The following is a 10427-nucleotide window of genomic DNA, read 5'->3' as shown; positions in this document are numbered from 1 at the left end:
GGCGATGGTAGCTTATCTCTGAGAAGAGATGTGCGACTACATGCCTCTGAACTGTTCCGAACTGTATTACAATGAGGCTCGAAGGCCTATTTATTGTAGAGAAACAATGGAAAACCCTTCACATACCGAAACCTAACCCTAGAAGATGAAACGCCAAATTGTGGGCCCCGTTTGGGTAAATTGGTACATCAATTTCCGGGGTCGTAACTTTGGCATACGATCTCCGTTTGACGCGTACGATAGCTCGTTAGAAAGATCTATCCGAGTACTACCACTTTGGGGGGCAACAATAGGGCTCGGTCGCCCCAGAATTCCAAAAAAACGTCGTTTAGGGCCTCAAAACGGCTCCGGAAGTTCAGGACCCGAAAAAACTGCTAAAAATAGTAAACTGTGCTACAATTAAGGAAACTGAAAATGCTGAGAAAGACAATGGTGGGGGTCCAGGTGGACTTGGCAGGTGGCCACCAATATCCACCTGGATCATTCCTCCCCCCTTAGGAAGCAATGGTCCCCATTGCGTTGAGTTCCTCCATCTGCTGAACTTGTCCTGCAATCTCTGATGTGTCCAGTGATGGTGGGAAGCATGGTCGATGATGGTCCACATTGAATACTCGGTGCAAGCGAAGGAATGGAGGAGCATTGTTCCCCATAGCCTTGGTACTGGTGTAAGGACCATGTCGGCGTGGTCGGAGCTTCTGATGGGCTCTTGTAAGGCGTTCTTTTTGCAACTGTAACCAAACTTTGTTGCCCACCTGAAACTTATGTGGTACCCCTGTGGGTGAGGAGAAGTTGTTCATGTGTTCTGTCATGACCGTACCCCTTTGCTGCTGCTGCTGCGTGGAGGAACCCTTTGCAGGGGTCATGGATGTAGCAACGATCTTCCCCTTACTTTGGGAGTGAACCAGACAAATGAATTTCCTGGTCTGTGATATGAGCTTGCTGCCTTTCTTAGCAGTGATCAAAGATGTGGCGGTAGGTGGGGCTACCTCCGGTATCCTGTATAATGAATTATTCAAAGAAATAATGACAGCACGAGGCCTGGACTCATACACAGCATGTCGCCTCCACAAGTATGGCTGGCCTAATAATACATCACAAACATCCAGAGGTGTAACATCACACAATACCTCGTCTGTGAAGGGTTTGATGCTGTAGGGAAGGCGGCACTGCTGGCGAACTTTCAGATCTCGTCCTTCATGAAGCCACCCGATACTGTACGACTGTGGGTGTGGTGTAGTCGGTAGGCCCAACCGCTTCACGACCTCTGCTGAAACAAGGTTCTTTTGGCTACCACTGTCGACAATGAATCGCAGCGGTGAACCCTTCACCCACATCTGTGAGTGGAAAAGACGCTCCCCCTCCTCTGGATCTTCGGGCTCATTTTTCTTGATCTTGGCGGTGGCAACAGTGGCACTGGGATCCGCATCAATGATCTGCTTCCCTTTTCCATTACCCTTGTCGGGTTCTGGCTCAGGGTTGGAACATGCATCTGATTCGGAAGCCTTCAACTCAGCCACCAGCGACTGCTTGGTCCGGCACTCACTTGTGTTATGAGTGGGACTTTTGTGGAACTCACACCACTTTCCTGTGTCCTTCTTCGGCTTCGTGTTGTTGTTCTTTTTTGTGGCTTCGACGGGTTATCTTGGGTCACCCCGCCTTGGCTTTGTCCTTTGGGCTTCGGATTTGCAGATCCAAAGTCTCGCTTCTTCTGTTTGAACTTTTGCTCGATTTTGACAGCGTATCGGTATGCTGTGCCAAGTGAGGAGATGTTCAAGAACACCATCTCTTCCTGGATGTATCTATGCAGGCAGCCACGGTATTTGAGTACCAGATGCAGCTCAGAATCTTTGATACCCAACTGTGTGCGAAGGGTATGAAAAATGTTTGTGAACTCTGGCACATCTTGGTCTCGTCCCTGCCGCAGTGTGGTCCATTTGATGTATTTGTCCTCATAGGTTCCGACAGGGTAACACTGCTCCTTGATGGCATCCCGGAAGTCATTCCAAGTGGGTGCGGCTGAAAATAGTGAGCCTATACTTTCATCCTTCTGCTCGCAGTAGGTTTCCCACCAGTCCTTGACGTGGGGGGCTGCTTTGAGAAGAGCAAAAACGATCTCTTTCCCGATTTGAAAATTCATGAACAGAAAAATACCCATCTAGCAGATTTAACCATTTATCTACGGCATCTGCGTCTATTTGACCCTCGAATATGGGGATTTCAAAATTAACTTGTACCTTGAAGGGTGTGGCATTTCCAGAGTCGCTGTTGGAAGCCGATGCATCGCCTCTAGGTAGCCGTTGAAGAATCTGCGCAAAGCTATCCATCATCGCGTTCCTTTGCCACTCGAGTGCTTCTTCGAGCAAGATTTTTGATAGGATCTCCTGCCCCCTCGTCTTTCTTCTCATCCGCCATGGGAGGCCGTCGGGATTTGCGAGGCTGGTCTTGCAAAGGTTCGACCAGTTCAAGCCCTAGCTCCTTATATCCCGACCTCGTTGGGGACATGCAAAGAAAAACAGAGAAAAAGCAGACCGCTCTGATACCACTGATCCGGATTTAAAGAGGAACGCACTATATTACAGAGATAACCATAAATACAGAGATGCGATAGCCATATACACAAAGATGCAGCGGAAATAATACTTCATTTCATTACTGTAAAATACTGAAATATGTTTACAAACAGAAATGGAAAGAAACCAGCTAGGGCGATGGTAGCTTATCTCTGAGAAGAGATGTGCGACTACATGCCTCTGAACTGTTCCGAACTGTATTACAATGAGGCTCGAAGGCCTATTTATTGTAGAGAAACAATGGAAAACCCTTCACATACCGAAACCTAACCCTAGAAGATGAAACGCCAAATTGTGGGCCCCGTTTGGGTAAATTGGTACATCAATTTCCGGGGTCGTAACTTTGGCATACGATCTCCGTTTGACGCGTACGATAGCTCGTTAGAAAGATCTATCCGAGTACTACCACTTTGGGGGGCAACAATAGGGCTCAGTCGCCCCAGAATTCCAAAAAAACGTCGTTTAGGGCCTCAAAACGGCTCCGGAAGTTCAGGACCCGAAAAAACTGCTAAAAATAGTAAACTGTGCTACAATTAAGGAAACTGAAAATGCTGAGAAAGACAATGGTGGGGGTCCAGGTGGACTTGGCAGGTGGCCACCAAATCCACCTGGATCATTCCTCCCCCCTTAGGAAGCAATGGTCCCCATTGCGTTGAGTTCCTCCATCTGCTGAACTTGTCCTGCAATCTCTGATGTGTCCAGTGATGGTGGGAAGCATGGTCGATGATGGTCCACATTGAATACTCGGTGCAAGCGAAGGAATGGAGGAGCATTGTTCCCCATAGCCTTGGTACTGGTGTAAGGACCATGTCGGCGTGGTCGGAGCTTCTGATGGGCTCTTGTAAGGCGTTCTTTCTGCAACTGTAACCAACTTTGTTGCCCACCTGAAACTTATGTGGTACCCCTGTGGGTGAGGAGAAGTTGTTCATGTGTTCTGTCATGACCGTACCCTTTGCTGCTGCTGCTGCGTGGAGGAACCCTTTGCAGGGGTCATGGATGTAGCAACGATCTTCCCCTTACTTTGGGAGTGAACCAGACAAATGAATTTCCTGGTCTGTGATATGAGCTTGCTGCCTTTCTTAGCAGTGATCAAAGATGTGGCGGTAGGTGGGGCTACCTCGGTATCCTGTATAATGAATCATTCAAAGAAATAATGACAGCACGAGGCCTGGACTCATACACAGCATGTCGCCTCCACAAGTATGGCTGGCCTAATAATACATCACAAACATCCAGAGGTGTAACATCACACACTACCTCGTCTGTGAAGGGTTTGATGCTGTAGGGAAGGCGGCACTGCTGGCGAACTTTCAGATCTCGTCCTTCATGAAGCCACCCGATACTGTACGGCTGTGGGTGTGGTGTAGTCGGTAGGCCCAACCGCTTCACGACCTCTGCTGAAACAAGGTTCTTTTGGCTACCACTGTCGACAATGAATCGCAGCGGTGAACCCTTCACCCACATCTGTGAGTGGAAAAGACGCTCCCCCTCCTCTGGATCTTCGGGCTCATTTTTCTTGATCTTGGCGGTGGCAACAGTGGCACTGGGATCCGCATCAATGATCTGCTTCCCTTTTCCATTACCCTTGTCGGGTTCTGGCTCAGGGTTGGAACATGCATCTGATTCGGAAGCCTTCAACTCAGCCACCAGCGACTGCTTGGTCCGGCACTCACTTGTGTTATGAGTGGGACTTTGTGGAACTCACACCACTTTCCTGTGTCCTTCTTCGGCTTCGTGTTGTTGTTCTTTTCTTGTGGCTTCGACGGGTTATCTTGGGTCACCCCGCCTTGGCTTTGTCCTTTGGGCTTCGGATTTGCAGATCCAAAGTCTCGCTTCTTCTGTTTGAACTTTTGCTCGATTTTGACAGCGTATCGGTATGCTGTGCCAAGTGAGGAGATGTTCAAGAACACCATCTCTTCCTGGATGTATCTATGCAGGCAGCCACGGTATTTGAGTACCAGATGCAGCTCAGAATCTTTGATACCCAACTGTGTGCGAAGGGTATGAAAAATGTTTGTGAACTCTGGCACATCTTGGTCTCGTCCCTGCCGCAGTGTGGTCCATTTGATGTATTTGTCCTCATAGGTTCCGACAGGGTACACTGCTCCTTGATGGCATCCCGGAAGTCATTCCAAGTGGGTGCGGCTGAAAATAGTGAGCCTATACTTTCATCCTTCTGCTCGCAGTAGGTTTCCCACCAGTCCTTGACGTGGGGGGCTGCTTTGAGAAGAGCAAAAACGATCTTTTCCCGATTTGAAAATTCATGAACAGAAAAATACCCATCTAGCAGATTTAACCATTTATCTACGGCATCTGCGTCTATTTGACCCTCGAATATGGGGATTTCAAAATTAACTTGTACCTTGAAGGGTGTGGCATTTCCAGAGTCGCTGTTGGAAGCCGATGCATCGCCTCTAGGTAGCCGTTGAAGAATCTGCGCAAAGCTATCCATCATCGCGTTCCTTTGCCACTCGAGTGCTTCTTCGAGCAAGATTTTGATAGGATCTCCTGCCCCCTCGTCTTTCTTCTCATCCGCCATGGGAGGCCGTCGGGATTTGCGAGGCTGGTCTTGCAAAGGTTCGACCAGTTCAAGCCCTAGCTCCTTATATCCCGACCTCGTTGGGGACATGCAAAGAAAAACAGAGAAAAAGCAGACCGCTCTGATACCACTGATCCGGATTTAAAGAGGAACGCACTATATTACAGAGATAACCATAAATACAGAGATGCGATAGCCATATACACAAAGATGCAGCGGAAATAATACTTCATTTCATTACTGTAAAATACTGAAATATGTTTACAAACAGAAATGGAAAGAAACCAGCTAGGGCGATGGTAGCTTATCTCTGAGAAGAGATGTGCGACTACATGCCTCTGAACTGTTCCGAACTGTATTACAATGAGGCTCGAAGGCCTATTTATTGTAGAGAAACAATGGAAAACCCTTCACATACCGAAACCTAACCCTAGAAGATGAAACGCCAAATTGTGGGCCCCGTTTGGGTAAATTGGTACATCAATTTCCCGGGGTCGTAACTTTGGCATACGATCTCCGTTTGACGCGTACGATAGCTCGTTAGAAAGATCTATCCGAGTACTACCACTTTGGGGGGCAACAAAGGGCTCAGTCGCCCCAGAATTCCAAAAAAACGTCGTTTAGGGCCTCAAAACGGCTCCGGAAGTTCAGGACCCGAAAAAACTGCTAAAAATAGTAAACTGTGCTACAATTAAGGAAACTGAAAATGCTGAGAAAGACAATGGTGGGGGTCCAGGTGGACTTGGCAGGTGGCCACCAATATCCACCTGGATCATTCCTCCCCCCTTAGGAAGCAATGGTCCCCATTGCGTTGAGTTCCTCCATCTGCTGAACTTGTCCTGCAATCTCTGATGTGTCCAGTGATGGTGGGAAGCATGGTCGATGATGGTCCACATTGAATACTCGGTGCAAGCGAAGGAATGGAGGAGCATTGTTCCCCATAGCCTTGGTACTGGTGTAAGGACCATGTCGGCGTGGTCGGAGCTTCTGATGGGCTCTTGTAAGGCGTTCTTTCTGCAATGTAACCAAACTTTGTTGCCCACCTGAAACTTATGTGGTACCCCTGTGGGTGAGGAGAAGTTGTTCTGTGTTCTGTCATGACCGTACCCTTTGCTGCTGCTGCTGCGTGGAGGAACCCTTTGCAGGGGTCATGGATGTAGCAACGATCTTCCCCTTACTTTGGGAGTGAACCAGACAATGAATTTCCTGGTCTGTGATATGAGCTTGCTGCCTTTCTTAGCAGTGATCAAAGATGTGGCGGTAGGTGGGGCTACCTCCGGTATCCTGTATAATGATTCATTCAAAGAAATAATGACAGCACGAGGCCTGGACTCATACACAGCATGTCGCCTCCACAAGTATGGCTGGCCTAATAATACATCACAAACATCCAGAGGTGTAACATCACACAATACCTCGTCTGTGAAGGGTTTGATGCTGTAGGGAAGGCGGCACTGCTGGCGAACTTTCAGATCTCGTCCTTCATGAAGCCACCCGATACTGTATGGCTGCGGGTGTGGTGTAGTCGGTAGGCCCAACCGCTTCACGACCTCTGCTGAAACCAGGTTCTTTTGGCTACCACTGTCGACAATGAATCGCAGCGGTGAACCCTTCACCCACATCTGTGAGTGGAAAAGACGCTCCCCCTCCTCTGGATCTTCGGGCTCATTTTTCTTGATCTTGGCGGTGGCAACAGTGGCACTGGGATCCGCATCAATGATCTGCTTCCCTTTTCCATTCTCCTTGTCGGGTTCTGGCTCAGGGTCAGAACATGTATCTGATTCGGAAGCCTTCAACTCGGCCACCAGTGACTGCTTGGTCCGACACTCACCTGTGTTATGAGTGGGACTTTTGTGGAACTCACACCACTTCCTGTGTCCTTCTTCGGCTTCGTGTTGTTGTTCTTTTCTTGTGGCTTCGACGGGTTGTCTTGGGTTACCCCGCCTTGGCTTTGTCCTTTGGGCTTCGGATTTGCAGATCCAAAGTCTCGCTTCTTCTGTTTGAACTTTTGCTCGATTTTGACAGCGTATCGGTATGCTGTGCCAAGTGAGGAGATGTTCGAGAACACCATCTCTTCCTGGATGTATCTGTGCAGGCAGCCACGGTATTTGAGTACCAGATGCAGCTCAGAATCTTTGATACCCAACTGTGTGCGAAGGGTATGAAAAATGTTTGTGAACTCTGGCACATCTTGGTCTCGTCCCTGCCGCAGTGTGGTCCATTTGATGTATTTGTCCTCATAGGTTCCGACAGGGTAACACTGCTCCTTGATGGCATCCCGGAAGTCATTCCAAGTGGGTGCGGCTGAAAATAGTGAGCCTATACTTTCATCCTTCTGCTCGCAGTAGGTTTCCCACCAGTCCTTGACGTGGGGGGCTGCTTTGAGAAGAGCAAAAACGATCTTTTCCCGATTTGAAAATTCATGAACAGAAAAATACCCATCTAGCAGATTTAACCATTTATCTACGGCATCTGCGTCTATTTGACCCTCGAATATGGGGATTTCAAAATTAACTTGTACCTTGAAGGGTGTGGCATTTCCAGAGTCGCTGTTGGAAGCCGATGCATCGCCTCTAGGTAGCCGTTGAAGAATCTGCGCAAAGCTATCCATCATCGCGTTCCTTTGCCGCTCGAGTGCTTCTTCGAGCAAGATTTTGATAGGATCTCCTGCCCCCTCGTCTTTCTTCTCATCCGCCATGGGAGGCCGTCGGGATTTGCGAGGCTGGTCTTGCAAAGGTTCGACCAGTTCAAGCCCTAGCTCCTTATATCCCGACCTCGTTGGGGACATGCAAAGAAAAACAGAGAAAAAGCAGACCGCTCTGATACCACTGATCCGGATTTAAAGAGGAACGCACTATATTACAGAGATAACCATAAATACAGAGATGCGATAGCCATATACAAAAGATGCAGCGGAAATAATACTTCATTTCATTACTGTAAAATACTGAAATATGTTTACAAACAGAAATGGAAAGAAACCAGCTAGGGCGATGGTAGCTTATCTCTGAGAAGAGATGTGCGACTACATGCCTCTGAACTGTTCCGAACTGTATTACAATGAGGCTCGAAGGCCTATTTATTGTTGTAGAGAAACAATGGAAAACCCTTCACATACCGAAACCTAACCCTAGAAGATGAAACGCCAAATTGTGGGCCCCGTTTGGGTAAATTGGTACATCAATTTCCCGGGGTCGTAACTTTGGCATACGATCTCCGTTTGACGCGTACGATAGCTCGTTAGAAAGATCTATCCGAGTACTACCACTTTGGGGGGCAACAATAGGGCTCGGTCGCCCCAGAATTCCAAAAAAACGTCGTTTAGGGCCTCAAAACGGCTCCGGAAGTTCAGGACCCGAAAAAACTGCTAAAAATAGTAAACTGTGCTACAATTAAGGAAACTGAAAACTAAGCTGAGAAAGACAATGGTGGGGGTCCAGGTGGACTTGGCAGGTGGCCACCAATATCCACCTGGATCATTCCTCCCCCCTTAGGAAGCAATGGTCCCCATTGCGTTGAGTTCCTCCATCTGCTGAACTTGTCCTGCAATCTCTGATGTGTCCAGTGATGGTGGGAAGCATGGTCGATGATGGTCCACATTGAATACTCGGTGCAAGCGAAGGAATGGAGGAGCATTGTTCCCCATAGCCTTGGTACTGGTGTAAGGACCATGTCGGCGTGGTCGGAGCTTCTGATGGGCTCTTGTAAGGCGTTCTTTCTGCAACTGTAACCAAACTTTGTTGCCCACCTGAAACTTATGTGGTACCCTGTGGGTGAGGAGAAGTTGTTCATGTGTTCTGTCATGACCGTACCCCTTTGCTGCTGCTGCTGCGTGGAGGAACCCTTTGCAGGGGTCATGGATGTAGCAACGATCTTCCCCTTACTTTGGGAGTGAACCAGACAAATGAATTTCCTGGTCTGTGATATGAGCTTGCTGCCTTTCTTGCAGTGATCAAAGATGTGGCGGTAGGTGGGGCTACCTCCGGTATCCTGTATAATGAATCATTCAAAGAAATAATGACAGCACGAGGCCTGGACTCATACACAGCATGTCGCCTCCACAAGTATGGCTGGCCTAATAATACATCACAAACATCCAGAGGTGTAACATCACACACTACCTCGTCTGTGAAGGGTTTGATGCTGTAGGGAAGGCGGCACTGCTGGCGAACTTTCAGATCTCGTCCTTCATGAAGCCACCCGATACTGTACGGCTGTGGGTGTGGTGTAGTCGGTAGGCCCAACCGCTTCACGACCTCTGCTGAAACAAGGTTCTTTTGGCTACCACTGTCGACAATGAATCGCAGCGGTGAACCCTTCACCCACATCTGTGAGTGGAAAAGACGCTCCCCCTCCTCTGGATCTTCGGGCTCATTTTTCTTGATCTTGGCGGTGGCAACAGTGGCACTGGGATCCGCATCAATGATCTGCTTCCCTTTTCCATTACCCTTGTCGGGTTCTGGCTCAGGGTTGGAACATGCATCTGATTCGGAAGCCTTCAACTCAGCCACCAGCGACTGCTTGGTCCGGCACTCACTTGTGTTATGAGTGGGACTTTTGTGGAACTCACACCACTTTCCTGTGTCCTTCTTCGGCTTCGTGTTGTTGTTCTTTTCTTGTGGCTTCGACGGGTTATCTTGGGTCACCCCGCCTTGGCTTTGTCCTTTGGGCTTCGGATTTGCAGATCCAAAGTCTCGCTTCTTCTGTTTGAACTTTTGCTCGATTTTGACAGCGTATCGGTATGCTGTGCCAAGTGAGGAGATGTTCAAGAACACCATCTCTTCCTGGATGTATCTATGCAGGCAGCCACGGTATTTGAGTACCAGATGCAGCTCAGAATCTTTGATACCCAACTGTGTGCGAAGGGAAGGGTATGAAAAATGTTTGTGAACTCTGGCACATCTTGGTCTCGTCCCTGCCGCAGTGTGGTCCATTTGATGTATTTGTCCTCATAGGTTCCGACAGGGTAACACTGCTCCTTGATGGCATCCCGGAAGTCATTCCAAGTGGGTGCGGCTGAAAATAGTGAGCCTATACTTTCATCCTTCTGCTCGCAGTAGGTTTCCACCAGTCCTTGACGTGGGGGGCTGCTTTGAGAAGAGCAAAAACGATCTTTTCCCGATTTGAAAATTCATGAACAGAAAAATACCCATCTAGCAGATTTAACCATTTATCTACGGCATCTGCGTCTATTTGACCCTCGAATATGGGGATTTCAAAATTAACTTGTACCTTGAAGGGTGTGGCATTTCCAGAGTCGCTGTTGGAAGCCGATGCATCGCCTCTAGGTAGCCGTTGAAGAATCTGCGCAAAGCTAT

The sequence above is a fragment of the Pinus tabuliformis genome, chromosome X (assembly GCF_031772625.1).
Source record: "Pinus tabuliformis cultivar Carrire ecotype Pingquan chromosome X, CPIR1, whole genome shotgun sequence".
Taxonomy (NCBI): Eukaryota; Viridiplantae; Streptophyta; class Pinopsida; order Pinales; family Pinaceae; genus Pinus; species Pinus tabuliformis.
Note: the sequence above shows the minus strand (reverse complement) of the source record.